Genomic DNA, 22,476 nt, shown 5'->3' with positions numbered 1-22,476 from the left:
GGTCTGTGTAGGAGGAAATGAGTGCGAGGAAACTGAGATGGTGAGAAAGAAAGAAAAGAGGAAGGCTAGGAGGAAGGAAGGAGGGAGGAGTAAGGGAGGGAGGGAGGGAGAGCGGAGGGAGGAAGGAAGGAGCACACAGAGACAGACCTCTCCACACATGGCTAAGACAGATGACAGAATGACCAGGTGACCCCCAGGAGGGAGCAGTTTGTCCCTGGAGACCTCCTGGTTGGCTTTTTCTGGGCAGGCCCAGCCCACAGCACTGGGGAGCGTGAACCTCTTTGTCCTCTGAGATGAAGAGACTCAGTGCTCACTGCTTACTCTGGAGCTTGCTGCCAGGGACCGGCTACAACTCCCCACACCCCAACAGGAGCAGGGAGTAGGGCTCTGGGAGGGGATACCTAGGGGCCAGGGTGGGACATAGCCCACTGGGCACACTCAGGAGCCTCCCTTCTGGAGCATGTGCGTGGCCTTAAATGCTTCTGTTTCTTCACTGAGGCCGAACCACTGAAGGGCCTTTCCCTGGGGTGCCCAGGGCCTTGAAGTGGAGAGAGCTGGAAGCGGCTGCGCTCACTGCTCGGCCCAGTGCCAGCGACAGGGTGGAGTGTGTCACACGCCTTTGATGTTCTCAGTCAGGACAGTCTCTGCCTGCTGAATATTTAATCCAATTTGGCCAATCAAACTTCAGGTCTAATGAGTGATTACAGTAACAGGCAAGCTCTTGACCCAGAGTGCCCTTCTACTTCCTGAGGTCAGCCCGGGCTTTGTTTGAAAACAAGCACAGCGGGGAGCAGAGAACCCTGAAAAAGGCGAGTGTGTGTGAGCATGTGTGCCTGAGTTTGTGGACATGTGAGTGTGTGAACATGCGACTGTATGTGTGAATGTGAGTGTGTGTGAATACATGTATGACGGTGTGTGTGAATGTGTCAGGATGTAAACACACGTGCATGTGACTATGTGTTTGTGTGTGTGATTTGCACGTGCGATTGTATGACTTGAGTGTGTGAGGTGTGCCTGAGTGTGTGCCTGGGTGCATGCGGCTGAGCGGGTATGACCATGAGGTCTGCTGAGGGTCACTCAGGAGGAGGAAATGAAGGACAGGAAGCCGGGAAGGAGAGGCTGGCAAAGACGTGCCTCTTCCCTCAGCTGGAAATGCAGATGATGGTGGAGCAGGAGCAGCCAGGAACCAGGCTGCGCAGTGGTGATGTCATCCTCCATTAATCAGGAGGCAGATGCTCCCGCCCTTGTGCTCCACCATCTCCCAGGAAGAGGGTGAGAAGCTGACCCCGCCGGCTCTTGGGCTCTCCTATTTCTACCTCCACTGAAAGAGGAATAGGAACCACGTGGCTTCCTCCACCCCTGGCTTCAAAGCATGTGCAGCAGGGACCTCAGCTTCCTAGCGGGAGCAGTCTCCAGGGGGTGGGGAGCCAAACCCACTGCATTCTTCCCCACTGCCGCGGGAATCTGGTGGGCTGCCCACGATGTTTTTTCCTAAAACCTCTTTGCCCTAACAACACTTTGTAAGAACAGGGAACGCAGGACACTCTGTCTGCTGGGAGAAAATAAACCCCAAGGCATGCAGTGATCATCTGCTTGAATCTTGTGCCTGTTTCGTTTCAGCAAAGCCAGGTTCCCTGAGCACCCTCCCGGCCCCATCTACAGCATGGGCACTTCCACAAGAGTGTGACCCTGTTCAGCGTAAGATCTCTGTTTTGCCAGCTGCGGAAGTCCTGCACCACCACATACGGCTGCCCATTGCACTCCATCAGAAGGTACTGATCATCCGTTTACTGCTGTCCTGGGCTGCCCACCACCCCTTCCCCTTCTGTGGCAGGACACACAGCGCAGCAGACTTCTCAGGGAACTCAGCCTTCCAGGCAGATGCAGTTACATGGCAACCATAAAGACACCTTTTTCTTTTTCTTTCTTTTTTTTTTGGACCGATATTCTATTAATCCTTACAAGTGTATTAGTTCTGACTTGCAGCAATCCATCAGCTGTAAGTGCAATAAATGATGCTTGGAAATGAATACCCACATTTCAACAGAGATGGTTTTACATATTAAATTATCTTTAAAGTTATAAATAAATAACATACATGAAATAGATTTAAGCAATAAACATATGTTTGGCAAACAATACTAAGTTTAAAATTCAGCAAGCTAGAGATATTTTGGCAATATCTTGTTAATAGGCCCTTCAGTGCCTGATCTGCTTCTCTTCCTTGGTAAAATCATACATCCATCATATCAAATATGGTTGCTCCTTTCTTAGAAAAAATAGTGCTTTCTCTCTCGAATACTTATTCTCTTTTTTTTTTTTTTTTTTTTTTTTTTTTGTGGTGCTGGGGATTGAACACAGGGCCTTGTGCATGCAAGGCAAGCACTCTACCAACTGAGCCATATCCCCAGCCCCGAATACTTATTCTCAATGCTTCAGCTTTCCTAGGTTGTTGCTGAGGATCTTTTTTTTAAATTTTATTTTATTTCTATGCTTTCTAGTATTTATTTTTTCTCCAGCTTTCGTGAAGTATTTTTGACCAATAAAAACTGTACATGTTGAGGTGTACAGCATGCTATTTTGATAAATGTATAACATTGAAAATGACAACCACAATCAAGCTAATGAACATAGCCATGACCTCACATAGTTACCACTTTTTGGTGTGCGTAGTTGGAACTGTTAAGATCTACCATCTTAGCAATTTTCAATTATACAATTCAGTATTATTGGTTACAGTTACCACGTCCTCTGTTAGACCTCCAGGATTAATGTATCCTGTAAAACTGAATTTTTACCCTTTGGCCAACACTGCAACATTTTTTCCTGCTCCCAGGCCCTTTCAACCACCAGTCTACTCTTTGCTTCTATGGGTTCAAGTTTTTTCGATGCCTCATATAAATGAGATCACGCAGCATCTGTTTTTCTGTGCCTGACTTAACGTCACTTAGTATAATGTCCTCCAAGTTCACCCAAATCTTTGCAAATATTAAAAACCTTCATTTTAAAAACTTCTGTATAATCTCTCTCTCTCTCTCTCTGTGTGTGTGTGTGTGTGTGTATGCATACCAGATTTTTAAATCCATTTGTCGATGGACACTTCAATTGATTCCATTTCTTGGCTATTGTGAAATAGTGCTGCCGCAAACATGGGTGTGCAGATGTCTCTCTGAGATACTGACTTCATATCCTTTGGATATATACCCAGAAAGGGAATTGCCGGATCATATGGTAGTTCTATTTTTAATGTTTTGAGGACCCTCCATCCTGTTTTCCATAATGGCTGTACTAATTTACATTCCCACCAATGTTGTTTTAAAATAATAATTAAGAGATTTTCTATGGTATCTTCATTTGATTTTGCTTCTTCCTCTCTCCCACCCCTGCCCCACAGAGTCCCTTGAATAGCTTTGAAAAAGTGGTTCCCTTAAAGGAAGTCTTGTTTAAATCACATCTTCAGTAGATGTTTTCAAGGACCAACACCATTAGCAATTCATCTTGCTTGTGGGAGCTCACAGTCTGGCTTTAGGAGCCAAGAGTTTCTGTTTTTGTTGTGTTGTGATATGAAAGCAAGGGGGAGTCAAATTTCAAACAACTGTATCACATTATCACCCAAAAATAAGTAAAAAAAAAATAGCTGTTTATTTTTGGTTTTGTTTTTTCAAATGGAGAAAGAGAAAGAAAGAGCCTGCAGTGTTGTTTGCTAACTTGTTTTTTTCTCAATAGCTAAATTCTCTAAAAGAGACACACAAATGAAAAGTTTTATAGCAATGTTCTTTTTTTCAGTAATGAATTAAGTCTGTGTAATTTCATCAGATTTTTCCCCTCGTGGAAATGCAATTATTGCACTCTTGTTTCCTACAACTAAACCCTTTTTTCATGATTAACCTCACTCATGTTTTTAATGTACAACAAAATGCCACAAGATTCATGCCGGTGACAATTTAAAGTGAATTAAGGGTTAATGACACGGGTGTGGTCTGGTCTAGTCTGATTATAAATAAATAACATACGTGAAATAGATTCAAGCAATCAACATAGACTTGGGTCCCATTCAAGCAATCAACATAGACTCGGGTCCCGTGATCTACCGAGGGGCATTTTGTTACTTAACCTCAAAGGCGACAAGGCTGGAACCCCACTTTTTGCCAGCCACTCCTCCGGCGCCTTTGGTCCTTTTCTAACATCTCTTCTTCCTAAGCCTCTCTGCACACAAACCTGCTTTCGGCTTGTGAATGTAGGAAAACTGTATCCATAAATTACATCACACCTTGCTGCCAGCATTGCAATTTCTCCAGACTTCAAAACTTCACAAACCAGACAGATCAAGATGCAAAGAGTTGCATTCGGTGTCCCTGCTGGATTCTGAGGCTGCAGAGACAAGCACTGATTTAGTGTCTGTCTGCCAGGTGGACGAACAGCTCTGATAACACCCGACCAGAGCTCCCGGTTCGCCTGTCTCCCATGCCAGCACTGACATCCCTACCAAATCTGGTCGTCAGGGGTGTTGGGTGGGGCCCCCTAGGCTGAGAGATTTCAAAATACAGGCATATTCTGAAATGGTAATAGCAAAAGTTTGGAACTGCACTTGGTTTGGGGTAGATACTAAATTCCACAGATGGGGATGGGGCAGGAATGGGCATTTAGTAGATTGCAAGTGACAGAGACCTAGTGACCTACTAGCACCAACTCCTTCAGTTTTCAGAAAAGAACCCTACAAGGTAGTCATGCAGTGATTTGCTCAAGATCACAATGCCCATCTGAAGCAAGCTAGGGCCCGAACCAGGGTCCATTATTAGTTAGTAAGGCTTCTTACAAAGATAATTCCAGCCAACTTCAGATCAAATGATCACAAAATATAATGATGTTCTAATACATAGGCTCATATTGCATTAGAACAGGACATACCGTTAACAGTCATGACATAATGGCACGATTTCATTTTGCCTCCAGGGTTACACAAGGATGGAGTTAAAATTCTAAATTAGAATGAGAATGGAAACTTGGAGTCAACAGAAGCCATCTTTTCTCTGAAAGGTAATTTCAATACATGTAGTCTATGTATTGTAATTAAAATAATTATTTTGATTTTATTGGCCAGTGGTGTTCACAGAACCTACCCAGTGCACAAACACCTCTAGATAGACATAAACCCACCAATATATGATGTAGGATGCCAAATATATGTGTCCTTCCCAGACACAATTCCGCTAATAACTCCCCCCTCCCTTCATGTGCATCGAGGCTGAGACAGAGGGGCCAGCAGTCATTCCTCCCCTCTCCACGCACCATGAGGACTGGCTGTCCACTGAAGTCTGCCTGCAAATGGCATCACCTTGCCCCTTGGCAGACGCTCCACATCTTTTCTGAGGAACACCCAGAGCCCATCCCTGTTTCTTCACATGTCTCTTTTGTCCCTGGTGCCACCTCTTCAGTGTGTGTGTTCCTTTTTCCCTGCCACTGACCTGCCTGAAGTTCCCTCACCTCTCTTTTCTTTCCTTCCTTCCTTCCTTCCTTCCTTCCTTCCTTCCTTCCTTCCTTCCTTCCTTCCTTCCTTCCTTCCTTCCTTCCTTCCTTCCTTCCTTCCTTCCTTCCTTCCTTCCTTCCTTCCTTCCTTTCTTGTTTTTTTGTACCAGGGATTGAACTCAGAGGCATTTAGCCACTGAGTACATTCCCAGTCCTTTTGATTTTTTATTTAAAGACAGGGTCTTGCTAAGTTGCTGAGGATCTCGATAAGTTGCCCATGTTGGCCTTGAACTCTGATCCTCCTGCTTCAGCCTCCTGAGTCTCTGGGATTACAGGCTTGTACCACCACACGCTGCTCCCCTCTCTCTTGTATAAACTGTTTTTCAAAAGCATTTCTCTTTATCCTTGACAAAGATATCGGAATTAGCATCTTCACACACACCTCTAGACATCATTAAGTCCCTCGGGAAACTTCTGTGGCTCTCCATGGCTGAGTAAAGTTCAAATTTCTTTTTACCATGTTTCAATTTCTCTATAAGATGGGTCAGTCTGGTTGATCACATCCAGCCCAATCCTCAGGACGCTCCAACCTTGTACCTTTGTGCTGACCTTTGTGCCCAGATGGATGCCCTTTTCACTCATTGCCATCTTCCTCCCCAGCCCCCTCATCCCTGGTCAAACTCTCTCTATTCTTCAAAGTCCAACTGCAAAGCCACACACTCAACTGTGCTTCTCCAAACCCCTGAGTTCACGTTTACTCTCTTGTGCCCTGTCCTTCTACAGTGCCTTGTTAAGACCTCCAATGAGAGCACTTTTCTCCATTAAACTATAAATGCCTGAGGGGTAGGAGACCTCCTGCATCTCTGGACAAGTCACTGGCACACTGCTTTGTGTGGTAATCTCAGTAAACTTTTTCTGGATTGAATCTTGTACGCTCTGCATGCAGGTTAGCGCTCTCATTGCCCAGCCTGCCGTAGCTCTGCATTGTCTGGAATCGGGTTTCCCAGGCATTCTTACAATCCCCCTTTCTCACCCCTCCACCCCTAATGCTGCTGTGATTGCTGCAATTAAGTCGACAGGAACAGCTTTTACTTGTATCGGGGCAGCTCATTTTCTCCACATTTGGCCTACCCAATCTATGTCATAGTTGTGCACCTTCTAAAGATTTGCTAGGGCCCTTCTAGTAAGGAGCGGTTAGAATCTGTACTCACCCACTTCCCTGCTATGTGACTTTGTGCAAGGTGCTTAACTGCTCTCAGTCATGGTTTCCTCACCTGTAGAATGGGATAATAATTCCCCAGTTGTAAGGATTACAGTGGCAGTCATCTCTGACCTAAAGAAGGCATTCAGTAACATACATCAGTGTGTGGTGTATGTTAGACCAGCTCAAGGTGAGTGATCTGTAAGGGAGGCAAACTGTGACACTTCTTAGCTGCTTTACCAATGAGTCCTTAGACCCATCTCCAAGGTTGGTTTCTCCCCAGCACACTGGTTTCCTGAGTTTCTTCACACGGGGGCCATTACTTCTCCCTCTTCTCAATGGGTACACATCACCCTTCACTTTAGGAACACGGCACGGCACCACTCAGATTCTATATTGCCATGTTCCAGCAGGCAGAGATAATTCCAGGGAGTTGCTGTTTATTAAGATTTACTTGCATAACTTAGGAGTTTTGATAAATTCACAGACTTTGTTACTAATGATATTGTCTTATAAGCTATGATAAATATAGACCACGAGTGATGCTGATGAATGGGTTAGATCTCACAATTGTGTTCGTTCATTTCACAATCATAAATTAAAATGTTCTCTCCTCCTACTATGTCAATTTGATCTAAGTTTCATTATGACAACATAATATTCTCTTAGTTTTCATAAAAACATGCTGGCTTTTTAATTTTGTTTTCTGCCTCTAGATGTAGCTGTATATGATTGGCAACATGTGCTTCCCAGATTACAGAATTTGGTAATAAGTTATATTTAGACGATCTTTGAAAATTCTTTTCAGGGTAGAAGATTTTTCTAGCTTAAATAGTGTATGTGTTTTGCCCTTGGTTTCCCTGCAAAATTATGAAGATTCTGCAAAAATGATCCACTGACTTATAAATATGTATCACCGTAAGTTTCTGAAACAAAGCCATCAACATATGGAGGTAGGTTGAGGCCTAGGTGTGAGCTTTCAGTCATACTTATGTTGGTTAGAAGTTTTCTCCCCAGTGATCGTGCTGTAGCTTAATTCTGGTACATAAAACTAGGGTACCAGTTGACAATTGAAATTTGTTGTTGGTACTGGTGTTGGAGTCTTTCTTTATGGCTGGGGGAAGAATTAGGGCAGTAAGAAAGACAGTAAGGATCAGACCTCAACTAAGGCACGGTTCTTTTCTGTGCACAGGTGTGTGCCGCATGCATGCGTGTGTGTTTAGGGGGTGATACACGCACAGCCTTGCTTGGGGCAAGACAGAGCGGTGATCAGCTCTGGCCCTTTGGTCTACGATGCTCTTATATTTCAGTTTGACTACAAATAACTGAATAAATGACCCAACCTATTATTTTATGTCAGAAACCTTTAATACAGAAACAAAGAGCCATAATATCCAGGAGAACACAACCCAGAGGATTTCAGGACTTCTTTAGTAGCCAAGCTCAAGAGATGCCAGAGTCCATGCTGCTTACAGTGAGTACTCTTTTATGAAGGCTGAAGAACACAGCCTTGCTAGTTCCTGTCCCCTGTCCTGCTGCAGACACGCGGTGGCCTGGAACCCCTCGTGATTACTGAAGGAAGCTCCCCGTGATTAATCTGGACATAACACTGTCTAGACGAACCAAAGCAGACACCTTATCTGAGAGCCACCACCCTGTGACCATGGCATGAGCTCACTGTCCCCTTCTGTCTTAGGCTCTCTCTCACTTAAATCACTCATCAAAAAGTTGATTTAAACTAACATTAAATAAGACACAATTTCATTAATTTTTTTCTTACCAAATATGCCCTTGTGGTATATACTCCTGATATTAGTTACAGAGACCTCAGGTTTGTGCTTTTCCATATAAAGAAGGTACATATTCTATGTATAAACTGTGTAGAAACACATGTTCGAGCAGTTACATTAGAAAACTGAATTGTGATTTGACCATTGTATCTCCCAAAGCTGAATAAAGCAACTCTCTGTGACATCACAGAGACAAAACGTTTTCAGCTTGACAGGTTAATTTAGGCAACATTTTGTGTTCTGCTTTATTAGATAACCAGCATAACTCAAAACAACTGATATTGAATTTTTGCCAAGATATAATGTTGATATAAGCCTGTTGGTATTTTGGATCCGTTTTCTCTAACAAAACACAAAAAATTTCAACAAATATATAAAATCAAAATTTATTTTGTTTATGTATTAGAAATGGGGTGCTGAAAAACTGGGAAAGAATGTCTCACCTAAATAAAAAGATTCTTCCAACATGAAAAAAGCTAAAATATAAGGTTGTTTTCAATAGTGCCTTCTCCCTCTAATCACAAAACTTTAATGGGTAGAGAGCTGCTTCTCTTGTAGGGAGGGGAAAAAATCATATATTCTTTACAGCATTCAAATGTGAAAGAAGATACTGGAGACAGGTCATATCAACAGGAAAGAGAGTAAAGAGGTCCCAGGTTTGTGGGGACCTGGAGACAGGCTGGAGGTGGGGGAGGGGCAGTTCATACATGGCCTGGGGCTAGAAAAGTAAAATACCCATGCTTTGAAAAGAGAGAAAAGAAGAGGTACAGGAGGAACTAAGCATTAAGGAGGAAGAATAGGGCGCCACTGTAATTTGAACCCTGGGGAGGGAGGCAACCAGGAGGCTTAAGGAGCAACCCCTATTGCTGCATTCCTGGAATTCTAGAGGGGGCCTGCTTTGGATTCAAGCCATGATGTAGGGGGTGATTTTGGCTAAAACCCAAATAGAAAGAACCAGAATGAGATGTGCATCAGCTTGGGTCCCACACCTACTGCAATGAGTGTATAGGATTTTCTTATATGAAATATGTACAGCGGAGATCCTCTTGCAATGGCAGGTTTTTATATGCTACATAAGCACAATCTGTTCATTATCCACTATACAAAGTCTGGACTACCATGAGATACTGTAAGGTGAGGCTGTAGGCTCAAGGACAAAAGTTTAAAGAAATGATTCCACTCTCCCCAACCCCAACAAGCCTGGCTCTAGAAAGGTGCAAAGAAGTTTCTAGAAAGTCCTCCCTTTCTCCTTATTGACCTGGGCTACTGAGGAAAGAAGCTTCTTGCCTTTTAAATTCTAGGCTCTTGATTCAGAGTGAATTATTCCAAAGCCAACAAGTCTTCCTATTCCTGCAGACTATTTGAATAACCATTTTATTTGCATCTGAGGAATTCACACGTTTAAATATCTCCAGCAGTACAGTGATGTGTTTTCATCTAAACCTTGTTACAAAACATTTTTTAAAAATATATTTATCCCTAAACCTTAAAGTCTCATGTTTGGTTTTAGGGATAGGTGAGTGATGAATGCCAGTTCTTTTTTTGTTGTTTGGTTTTTTAATAGCCAAACATTTATACTTAATACTAAAACCAAAACCACAGACAAAGCAGCATATTTCATACCACTCTGTACTCTTTCAAATATAACTTAACAGTCAAAGCTTCAATTGCACAAATATATTTAAATATCAACAAATCATACTTATCCTCCCCTCTGTCATATGACATTGAATTGGTAGGCTTCCCACTTGGGGACTCACAAACTTTGTTTCACTGAGTTTTAAGCAGCCTGTTGAAGGATAGATACTTAATAAATGTTTTCTCCAAGGCAACCCCCTCCCCCGCACACACAATTAATACAACTTTATTTAAATTGTTGAAATGTTGAGTTCCTCCTGGTCATGGCTGTGCCAGCAGCACTTCATCTATTTATCCACATACATAACATGAAAGCAGTTATTTAGGCAGTGGTTTTAATAAGTCACTTAGGAAACAAACAAAAATGCAAGGTGAAGGAGCTGGCACAGTCTGCCCTGCACACCTCCTGGGCCTGATGAACTACCTTCTATTTTAGCACCAGACATCTTCTAATGAGAAAATGTTCAGTTTTCCCCCACGGTACCATGGTAGAACGGAAAAAAGCAACAAACCTTGAGAATAAAACCCTCCCCCAAAGGTGAGCTTATAAACGGTTTTATCTTTCTAGTTCCATCTTGATTTGTTTTGAATTAATCACTCAATATACATAATCCTGAAAATGTGCCTGTGCAAGGTATGGTAAAGTCTTATATCCAGAAACTCAAGATAATATATGCATCAGCTTCATCATAATAGTGGTTTCTGAAAGCGAGAAGTTTATTAATTATCTCGACAAACCATCCAGGCTGATGCTTTCAGGCTCAGGGAATGTTGGCTTGAGCAAATTTTCATGGTTGATCTGAAGGACTTAAGCCTAGAAGCAAATACTTTTCAGTCTGTGTAATGAGCCTGACAATGTGAATAATCTCAGTGCAATAATTTTGTGGATGCTAAACACACAGGTATGGGCAAATATACAAAGGTAGCCCCCTAGTAGCCAAGAAATAACCATACCACACACATAACTGCTAATTCTAGAGGTCACATAATAAATAATTCTGATTTTTTAAGGACAAGTCTCCATGCTTGAAAAAAATTATTTCCAGAAGAATAATTAATATATTATTTAAGTAAAGATCAAAATGAAAGCCTCCTAAATAGCCCAGATCACATTCCTGATTGTATAAGTAAATAAATATAAATTTGTATGGAAAAGCTAAAACAGATTAAAATATGCTTCCTGGTCTCAGGGAGGTTATCAGTTCATTGAGGGTCAAGAAATAACTACACTTTTTAAACTACCTTACATCAACTCCTATTGATATTTCAGAAGGAAAACTAAGAAATAGCACACAAACCTCTCCACACACACACACACACACACACACACACACACACAGACTCTTTACAAAAGCAAAGTTTGCAACATGCTATAATTAAGCTCACATTCTGACAGTAAAAACACAAAGTTTTATTCTAAATATAGAGGAAGACTCCGCATTGTGCAACCACTCTGTTGTTTTTTTAACATTAGTCATTGATACAGCAGTGTTGCCTTTGCATAAGAATATGAGTCTTTCTGAAAAATACGCTTACAGTAGACATGAAAATTGTGAAAATTGTACTGCTTTATTTCTTCATTTTGCATGGAGATTTTTCTTCAAATCTCTGGGACACTGGATCCCTGCCTCCTCCTCTTCATGGCTCTAAACCATTTTGTTTAAATGGCATTTTCCTTCTTGCTGTCAAGGTTGAAGAGTGCTGCTGACTACGCTTACATGGACGGCTATCTGTAGCCTAGTTTCTAGACCTCAGCGTTCTACGAGGGCCGACCCCAGCCTCCTCCTGAGATGATGTTTGTCCATGGAAGACAAGCTACACACTCTAAAATAGTGGCATGAAAATTACATTTCCCAGATATCAGATTGGACTCAGCACTACTTAATAGAAGAATTATTTACCTGAGCCCAGCTCAACCCACGCCCACAAAGCACTTAAAGTCCTTAGTGCAAAGTAGGGCTGATTGTAACTTATGGAACATAAAGAAAGTCCTTAGAGAGTGGCTGTTAAGAGTTTGGGCTTTTGTATTCCTGCCACCTGGAATCTACCATGGGCCAGCTACCTGGACCAAGTTAACTTCTCCAAGCCACAATGTCCTCAAATGGAAAATAATGATGATTATGGGTATGCAACTTGGTTGGATTATTTTTCAAGATGACATGTGATGGTACATATAAAAGAGTTAAAATAGTGCCTTGGACACGGAAGAACTCAAACATAACTAGCACTATTTTTAAATTAGGATTTTTACAAGAATAAAAGCTTCTGCTTTGCACCAAATATCAAACAGAGGTACACCAAACAAGCCCCATGGAGAAAACCCCCAACAATTTACAAAGGGAAATTAGGTATATAGGAAGCAAACCCACTCCCAGACACCCCTGCTGCTCTACCCCTGTGCTTCATTTGACTGTTAAGAACAATTGCTGGGCCTTTCGAGAAAATATTTCAGCTTTCAAATAACTGCTTCAGAGGGGACTAAAAACTATATTTAACTGCCTCTCGGGCAATTAGACCATGACCATCACCACATCTGCTATTTGCTCATCAGGAAACTGCTTCCAAGACATTTAACATTCATAGGTGTATTAGCTCATTATTAATACCCTAGAAATCCTCCATGACGCTATGAACTATGGTGTAGAATTTGAGGCCAGGAAGCTCCATCTTGGTTTCAGTTCATCTAGAGGACTACGAATGGAACTTCCCAAAGGAGGTTCAAACAGTGGTCTCAAACATGGACTGAATTACAGCAAAGCTCCAGCAGAAAGACTGCTTCTAGAAACTTTTCTTCAGGGGCTGGGGTTGTGGCTCAGTGGTAGAGCTCTTGCCTAGCATGTGGGAGGCACTGGGTTTGATTCTCAGCACCACATAAAAAGAAATAAATTAAATAAAGGTTTACAAAATACAATAACATTATTAAACAAAAACAAAAAAAAAAAAAAAAAAAAGAAGGAAACTTTTCTTCCTCCATCTCAGCTCTCACTCAGATTTGATCTGTGCACATTCCCAGGAAGGAATCATGATAGCAAACACTTAGGTGGCACTAATTAGGTACAGACACATATATATTAATACAATGGATCCTCACAAGATCCCCAGGAGGTAGAAACAGGTAGATATCATTGCCATCATATATGTGAGGAAACTGAGGCACTGTAGACAAAATAATGCAGGAGTAGCACCAGGGCTGGGATTTGAAAGCAGACAGCCCACCCCAGGGTTAACACTTCCATACAGCCACACCACCTCTACGTCTCACTAGCATGCCTCTGAGAGTTCAGGGGTGGTGGTGGAAATCAGTGATTCCCACTCTCACTCTCTCATTCACTATACCATTCTTGTGACACTGAGGTAAAGAAGACTCTTTCCAACGAATGTCTCCTGGAACAGAGATTATGCCATGTCACACTACCAGCATGTCGTCGAGACAACCTGGCTTTTATTCTAAAGACATTCCCATCATGGGATCTATGGAAACCTGAATATAATGTTCTATTTTCAATTTACAAATAAGATTAATTTACACGAAATTTATCCAACTATGGAGCCTAAAGACAGCAATGTTATCTTGAAATCATTGGAGTCAGGAATATATCTTCAGTTTCCCCGAATTCCCCTATGTAATGGTTAATTTTATGTGTCCTATTGGCTGGGCTATGGGGCCCAGCTGTTTGGTCAAATGTCAGTGTAGATGTTGCTGTGGGAGTTATTTTTTAGACATGATTAACATTTACATGGGCAGATGTTGAGGACAACAGATTTCCCCCCATACTGTGGGTGGGTCTCATCTCACCTAGGCAGGTAAAGGTCCTAAGACTGAGGTACCCAAGAGGCAGCTTTCTGCCTTAAGACTACATCACAGAAAACTCACCTGTACTTCACGGCTGAACATGTTGGCCTCAAGACTGCAACAGTCATGGTGATCGTTTTTATTTGTTTGTTTTGTTTTTGGTACTGGGGTTTGAACCCAGAAGTGCTTACCCACTGAGCCACATCCCCAGTCTTTTTTTTTTTTTCTTTCTGAGATAGGGTCTCATTAAGTTGCTCAGGGCCTCATTAAGTTGCTAAGGCTGACTTTGAACTTGCAATCCTCCTGCCTCAGCCTCCTGAGCCACTGGGATTACAGATGTGTGCCACTGTGCTAGGCATACATTCATGACTATTAGAACCTCCAATTTCCACTCACCGGCCCTCATCCCCAATAAGCCAAATTCCTTAAGCTCTCACCCCACATCTCTCTCCATTTCTTTCTCCCCCCCCCCAAATTGATGATAAGTAGGTAGATTCCGGATGGCAGGAATATAAAAGTGGAAGCACTTTATGGTCACCTTCTAATATTCTTTAATTCCCATAAATTAAAATTAGCCCGACTTTTTGCTGGGGACTTATAGGTGCTTTGCAAGGTATGGGATGAGCTGGTCTCAGATGTGTAACTCTTTTATTAAGTAGTACTGAGTCCAGTCCAATGTGGTGTGTGTGTGTGTGTTTGTGTGTTTATACACAAAGCAGACAACCTTCTGGAGCAGGAAGGCTCAGTCTCCTGGTTCAGTGGGTGGATTCTAATCCACTCCCACTCTGCGAATGACTGTGACATGACAGGTTGTAACGACATGCACCTGGTGTATACATGTCCCCAAAAGGGGCTCCAGAGAGCCCAGGCCACCCTGCTTGGAGGGGTCCAGCCCAGTTCTGCTCTGTAGATGGGCAGTTCCCCCCAGTCCAGGCTTTCTGTGTCCCTCAGAACCAGCCTGAAGGATGTGAGGAGGCAGCTCAGTTTACAGATGGCACTTGGTGACCTTTTCCTCCAGGACAATCTTGCTGCCCTAATGGCTTCCAACCTCTCTGCATGGGGCTCAGTGGGGCTCAGTGGTTCCAGTCCCATCTTGCTTGCTCAAGCCCCACCCATTTCAGCTTCTGGAGTTCTTCTCTCTGTTGCAGCCCCCAAAGACCCAATATACCAATTGTTTGTTTTCTTAAGACATCCCCAGGCATGGTGGCACACACACGCCTGTAATCCCAGTGGCTCAGGAGGCTGAGGCAGAAGGGTCGTGAGTTCAAAGCCAGCCTCAGCAAATTAGCAAGGCCCTAAGCAACTCAACCCTGTCTCAAATTTTTTTAAAAAAATAGATAAACAAATGAGTAAATAAAATAAAAAGGGATGGGGTTGTGGCTAAGGGGTTAATTGCCCCTGGGTTCAATCCCCAGTCCAAAAAAAAAAAGCCTCAACAAGCCAAACCTCCATCTCTTTTTCCTTTCCTTCCACTTTCTCCTCATCCTACCCAAACCACAAAGCCTCATGCTTTGCAAAGGGCTTGTGCTGGGAGCAAGGGAGATGTCACACCAAGAAAATCCCCCAATGCCGGGAGCTGTTCTCCCTGTGGCTTCTCCAGTAGCAGGCAAGCTGCCTCCAGTGTTTACAGTCAGCAATTCTGAATGTGCTGACATGGATAACGGTGACCACAGAGTCAATTCAAACCAGCAAGGACAAGCAGACAGCTGCGGAAATGCTTCCCGAGGCCCCAGCGAGGACCCAGCGTGGCCAGTTGGGGCTGGATGGCAGGAGCAGAGGCAGCCTCCCCTCCGCTCCCCTCCAACTCGGTCTCCACACTTCTATTTCGGGGGCTGACGCACGCAGGGCTGTGGAGGAGGGAGCCGTTCCCGGGGAGACTAGGTTTCCCTCCCTGCTGCTGGTTCATGGAGAGGAGGGAGGAAGGGGTCAGGCTGCCACTTCCCAGCAGCTTTGCGAACTTCTCCCTGGCCAGCATTTCACTTAACAAAAGTTCTTTATGTTGCTGATTTGTGTTTGTTCATTTTTTTTTCCTCCAGTAGCAAAGGAAACTTTTGTAAGCAAAAACGGGTGCCAGAAAATGTCTGGGTAGCAGGCCTAGCATTAAAAGGGGGAGGGGAGAGAGAGAATCCATTAAATGAAAGCTTGAAGAGGACTATTATAATATGGCTATAATGTTTGATAGGCAGACTGGGATTTGCGAATTCTGGAATCTCTCTAATCTGAGCCCTGTTGGGGTTAGATAATAGCAAAGTCATTTAGTTTAAGGTGGTTCAAGAAAAGAAGTGATCAGGTAGGCACAGACCAGTTCAGGGACCTGGGCTCACACACTAGCGGAGACAAAAGCTCCACGGGTTCTTTGGATTTTTGTCTAAAGTGATGCTTTTCCAAGTTTACAGACCACAACTGTGGTCTAAAAATCCCTACCAACCTCCTACTGTCTTCTCCTGTGCCAAGAGGAAAACAAAATTTCACTCCCTGTAATTGAAAGAAAACCAGGTACATTTGGGAATGACATCTGTGGCAGAAATGGCTAGCTCCTCACCAGAGACATGTGCACCCTTCCAACTATGTGGATTCGACCTTGGTAAGTGGACATGCACTTAACTCTTAACATGGACTTAACTCTTCCAAAAAAAAAAAAGAAAAAGAAAAATGTGGACAGATACAACATGCACCATTTCACCATTTCCAGGCTTGGTCCATAAAAACCTCCAGCAAGACTGCAAGGCTCTTCCAGGCTCTCTCTTTTCCCATCCACTAACTGGAGGACAAAGATCCCAAGATCCATCAAGGAGCTACCAGAGGAAGGAACTGCCACCGGCCCCCAGTGGGCCATTGCATGAGAGGGAGGTAAACCACTGGGCATCTCGGCACTTCTCCTTCACCAAAGTTACAAACTGTACAAAATCAGTAAGTGGTGTCAGAGGGAAATGATCAATTAGACACAATGTCATAGGCATTAAATAGGATGTGTTACCATTTAAATTTTCTAAAAAAGCATTTGTCCACTTACATGTTTATATGTGCTTAAGTTGACATGGAGAAGAAAATGGTACTCCCAGTGGCCCGTGGGGAAGAAAACTGGGACACAGGAAGAGAGATAGGAGAGACACTTCTCTTTTCTAGCCTTTTGAATTTGTTCTATGCGCATGTATTACCTACTCAAAAGTTACAAGAAAAAAGACAAATTCCGAAAGGATCCAGATTTCAGACCTCCAGAAGAATATTTTCACACATTATTCATCCCCAGGGCCTATTTTAAAACCAAAGGTACAAAGTGTTGACATTTAAAAATACACAAAATTGTTCATTTCTAGAAAACTCAAGGGATGGGAAGAAGTGTCAGGTATGCCTACAGCACCTCTGAATTTTTGGGGTGAACGTTCTCATCCCTCCAGGGGTGGCGGGTAACTGCTGGACAGGGCTGTTCCTAAATGTGTGCCCTGAGAGTCCCTGCAGAGCTTGGGAAAAGGAAGATTCCCTGCACCTTTCTTGGAAATGCTGATTCAGCAGTTGTAAAGGGAGGCCTGAGAAACTACACCATTAACAAGTATCTCTTGACTCTTAGGCTGGGGCACACTTGAGGAACCCCATTATCATCTGTCCACCTGTGTCACCTGCCACCCCAGATGAATCGCTTCACTCTCCCAATTCATATCCCTGGAACACAATGACATTTATGACTTTTGAAACCCAAAGGATCTGCTGAGACTCTGGCAATGCCTGGGGAAGCCGCAAGGTCCCCTACAGAACCATGTCATAGATCACCGTCAGTTATGATCATCATTGCCACTGTGAGCAACTGCATTTTGGATTGCTATTTTATGTTTTAAAATTCACTTTATGAAAAAGCACTTCATTTACAAAAGACAAGGGGAGTGGACAGCACGTCTGTGCTCCTATGGAGGCCTTTATGAAAATTTCTGCTGTGTTGAGTAGGGTGCTCCCACTGGCGGAGCCTCTGCTTTTGACAAGTACATCTGTTTCCAGAACCGGAGAGCAGGGCAATACCCATAGGGAAAGTGCTGCGTGGGAGCCTAGTGGCTAGAGCCCAGGGCAGCCCCAACACAAGAATCCCATCAGTAACTGGTCGGTGGCAGATCACTTTAAGGAATGGGGTTGGATGCAAGAGATACACTTTGCATTAGAAGTGTCCTGAGGAGTCCAGGCTGGCCCTGAACCATTTTACCTTTTGCCTCGCTTGTGGGCCCACCTATATCTGAATATGCTAAGATCTTTCAGACCAAAAGGACACCCAAACCTAACTTCTCTACGTAACTAGTCCATAGACTAGGCAAGCATATTACTAGTACAGAGTTACAACCCTGACTCTTAGTTTTCTTCTGAGATAGGGTATCGCTAAATTGCTAAGACTGGCCTTGAACTTATGATCCTCCTGTCTCAGCCTCAGGAGTTGCTGGGATTACAGGCATGTGCCAGCTCAGAGGTCCTTGAATGGTGTCTTGAAATATGCCAGCCAAAAAACCTGTGACACAGGGATTTCTGGGGTCATTGCAGCTGGCTGCTTTGTGAGTATCATGGGAAAACTTCCAGGCTCTCATGGAGTTAGATGGGGGCCAAGTCACCAGTTCGGGTATGAGTGGAGAAAGAACTGACATGAGTTCACCCCATTCTTTTTTCCTGCAGCAGCAGACTTGGGGGGTCACATGACACGGCAGTGATAACACGGTGGAGCTTGGGTCAGCTTGGGTCCCTGAGAGACTAGGTGGAGCAGAGCCTCCATAATCTCCTCCCACCAACCTGAGCTGGAAATGTATCAGGGACATGTGTTGTATAAAGCCAATGGAGCCAAGGGGACACAGGGGAGGGTGGATTTGTTACTGCAGGATAATCTTGCCTTTTCTAATGAATTCAAAGCAACCGGTTTGAAATCTCTGAGCTCCCGTCAGAATACCAGACTTGCTATCTGTATCACTGGTGGATAATTCACCTTATCCTTCTGAGCCTCAGGTTTTTTCACTGTAAAATGGGGATAATGATTTTTGGCATGTCCACCATTCAGAGATTGACAAGGATCAAATGAGTTTTTCTGGAAGTGTTTTGAAACCTTGCAAATCACAACTCAAGGGGCTAAGTGTGACTGCTAATTTGGGGCCAGTTACTTGGACTCACTGCCTTACCGTTCTTCAAAAGCCAAGCAGCCCATTCCAGTGCAAGATCAGGATCGTGAAAAGTCAAATTCTGATCCCGGTTGGAGAATAGCATGTCCCAGGAGTGTCAGGGTAGCTGGGTGGTTCGGAAGCCTCGCTCTGGCAAGCAAACTTAACTATTTGCCTTTGGCATAAAAAGAAAGGAAAAATAGAGGCCCCGAATGAAAAGCCTGACACAAAGCCCTTCACTCCTCCCACAGCCTGTCAGAGTGGGGAGGGAGGGAGGCAGCGCCTGGGCATTCCAGACCCTGCCCCTGCACAAAGGAACCGAGGGAGCTGCACACGTGGGGGTGGGGGGCAGTGCAGATCTGTTCCTGTGTAACCCTTGCAGGGAAGCAGGTATCTCCAGAGGAAACAGCAACCGAGGAAAAGGCCCTCTGTTCTGGAGAAACAGAACAAGGAACTGTGTCCCCTGCTATGGCTGTCCAAGAGGCCCAGCATCTAATCCTAAGCCAAGAGAAGGGCTTCCTGACCCCTGAGAATGAGTACTGAGAACACCAATGCACAGACCGATATGCCTCAGGGCCACGTTCACCCAGCTGCTTAGGTTGTCAGATAATAACAGCTGGCTTTTTTTCAAACACTTGCAAAATGCCAAGCACTGACATTTTATATATCAAGGAACAGCAAAGCACAGCAAAGTTAAGCAACTTGCTCAAGGTCACACAGCAAGAATTTGGCAGAAACAGAAGTCAGGCCCAGATAACCTAGCTCCAGATGTTTGTGTTCTTTGCTGCCGCCTTTTTTTATAAGGGAAGAATAGAAAAAGAGAAGGAAAATATGAGTGGGGGCAATCCGTCACTTGGTACATGCCTTGAAATGGGCTTCAGATGCATAACTCACCTAGAGCTCCTGTCTATTCTAAAGTGATTGGTGTTCTTGCTACATTTTACAGCTGGAGAAACAGAGACCAAGAGAGGTGGATCAACTTGACCAAAGTCACAAGGCCAAAAAGAAGTAAAGTGGGAACCAAACCCAACCTGCCTCTACTAGAAAGTGGGGAGTTCTATGCCTTGAAAAATAGGCAAAATTTTTGGGGAGAAAGAAAAGTGCATTAAGAAGGCAGTAGAAAGAAAAACCATGCAAGGGACTCAGAAGCCAGCATTTATGGATCCTGAAAAAAATAACATCCAAATACGGGGTAATGCTAATCAATAGAGTTCCCATTATCTAGAGTGCTTTTGGGTACAGAGTTAGAAAGACAGTGAATCAGTGTTTGGACCAGAGAAAAACAGTCCAGCACGTCAGGACAACTTCTTGCATTCAGCAAGAGGAGAGAGGCCATGCATGGAGCCAGCTGCGTGTTCTCTGACTGTCTCTCCATCTTCTCACACGAAGTCATTGTGATCAGACACTTCCATCTCCCAAACTTAGGAATCGTTGTTTTGTTATTGTTATTTTGCATCATGGGCTAATCCACAGCGAGGCTGTTCCCCCAACCTCAAGCTCTGTGGGAGCAATGCAGTCATGACACAGGAGCAGAAGCAGCTCATTAACATACCCGTGACTGACACGGAGGATCATTAATTAGGCATTCCAAGCATAAGTATATATGTATAAATTAGCATCTACTCACCATTTAAACTGTAAGCGATTTTTCATATCTGAATATTAACTATGTTGGAAAATTACTAAGTTTTCCTGAGTGAATTCTACAAACAATCCCCAGCCCTGATAACAGACCCAAAATGTAGACAAAAGGTTCTACGGGCAGAGCCGGACACGGTGGAGGAGTCAAATGGGGTGGTCACTCTCCATGTCTCAGGACCCTCATCTGTTCGCTCTTGTTTGTGTTTCTGGCTACACTACTGGCCAGGAGCTTCCTGGGATTCACTTGCTGAGTATGCTCACATACCACACGGCCACTAATGCGCTAGAGATGCTATGCCATGGCCGAATTCTTTCCTTGTTCATTCATTTCTCCTTTCAATAAATAATTATTGGATGTGGCCCAAGCACCAGAGACAAGGTGGAGGATCGAGATGGCAGAGTCCCTAGCCTCAAGAACTGAAGTGTATATAAAGAGTTAAATGTAAAGTTCATCACGCCAGCTACCAAAGAGTCAAACCACACTCAGAGGAGGGACGGACTTCTCCTGGCAGGGACAGGGTTGGGAATGATTCATGAAGGAGGCAGCATTTAAGTGAGCCGTAAAGGTTGGGTAGGAGACGCGGATCTGGCAAGGGATGAGGCATACCCAGAGAGTAGCCTTGAGAAACCAGAGCCACCTCAACATCTGTCTTTACATCCAGGTCTCAAGTTCCACTACTACTGCAGCCAACCCAGCTCTGCCCCCAATTTGTCCATGGACCTGAAGTATTTACCCTTCGGGTTGGAAAACTACTAGCACCAGGGCCATAGTGGTCATGGGACTCTGTCACCCTCCACAGGTATGATGGTGCTGCTGACTGCTCTATAGAACTCTGGCTCGCCTTGGATTTTCTTGCAGCAGTCTTGGGGCAACACCAGCATAGCCATCGTTCAACATTGGCTTTTCCCGTGACCAGCGGCGTGTTCCATTTCTGAAACGTGGTTATACTGGATGAGGGCTGGAATCCTAGGTGATCCGTTAGGTCTGTGCAGAGACTGAATGGAGGAGCCTGGCTTTCAGGACCCTGGACTAGGGTAGAGAGAGCTAAAGCATTTTAACCAAATCTTCTAGATGAAGAAAGGTAGTCAAGTGAGCAGCTTGTCTTGAATCTCCATGCTTCACAGTTCTTGATATCTCCTATAAAAATCAGGCAGCCCACAGATCTGTGTGCTCAGGCAGGGGCCCAGAGAAACGGCCTGTCTTAGCTGTCTTGATTCTGTATCTGTGGGTGCTCCGGCTGTGGGGCTGCTTTGGGCAGATCATCCCCAATTCTCTGCTTCAGTGGGGCACTGACTCTTGAAACACCTCGGGGGGATTCAAGATCTCTCCGCTTCATGCTGGATACTGGTCTATGGCGAATGTACAGCTCCGATGGATGTCAGACTGCAGGTGTGCTCTTGGGACAGAAATCCAAGTAGCCAGCTGTGGTCCTCATGAGGACAAGCCTATTCTGCCTCCATGATTGACAGGCACTGAGATTTCTGAGGCGCTCTGGGCCCTGAAGGGAATGTGCTGCTTACCTACTGTGGAACAATCTGGAAAAGCCCAGGCTCTTACTGAGGAACATACCTTGATGGCCAATCTCTTCCATGTTCCTAGTTACATATAAATCCGTTTCCTATTTGTGTGGTGATTCATGGATAGCAAATATTAATATTCTGTTTTTCCAATGGAAGTAGACCTACCTAAGCCATCAATACCTATGATTAAAATGGTAAGGAAATTCTTGACTTCTACATCACGATAACAATCAATAACAATTAATAACAATTAATCAACTGAAAAACTTCATGTTCTATTCCCTACCCTATCCCTGGCATGTAATA

General features: G+C 44.0%; 1 protein-coding gene and 1 long non-coding RNA gene across 2 annotated transcripts in view; one reads left to right on the top strand and one right to left on the bottom strand.

Moving 5' to 3' along the window:
* Window positions 1–22,476, bottom strand: part of Maml3 (mastermind like transcriptional coactivator 3) — a 390,401-nt gene that overhangs the window by 196,522 nt on the left and 171,403 nt on the right. The window lies entirely within an intron of this gene.
* Window positions 763–9,083, top strand: LOC124103063 (uncharacterized). Its single transcript, XR_006855090.2, has 4 exons — window positions 763–1,272; window positions 1,621–1,772; window positions 4,954–5,037; window positions 8,028–9,083. It is a non-coding gene; the product is annotated as an uncharacterized LOC124103063 (long non-coding RNA).

The sequence above is a fragment of the Marmota monax genome, unplaced genomic scaffold (assembly GCF_021218885.2).
Source record: "Marmota monax isolate L192 unplaced genomic scaffold, Marmota_monax_Labrador192_F-V1.1 WCK01_AAM20220418_F8-fsc00039, whole genome shotgun sequence".
In the NCBI taxonomy this organism is placed as follows: domain Eukaryota; kingdom Metazoa; phylum Chordata; class Mammalia; order Rodentia; family Sciuridae; genus Marmota; species Marmota monax.
This window is presented reverse-complemented; position numbering and strand designations above follow the sequence as displayed.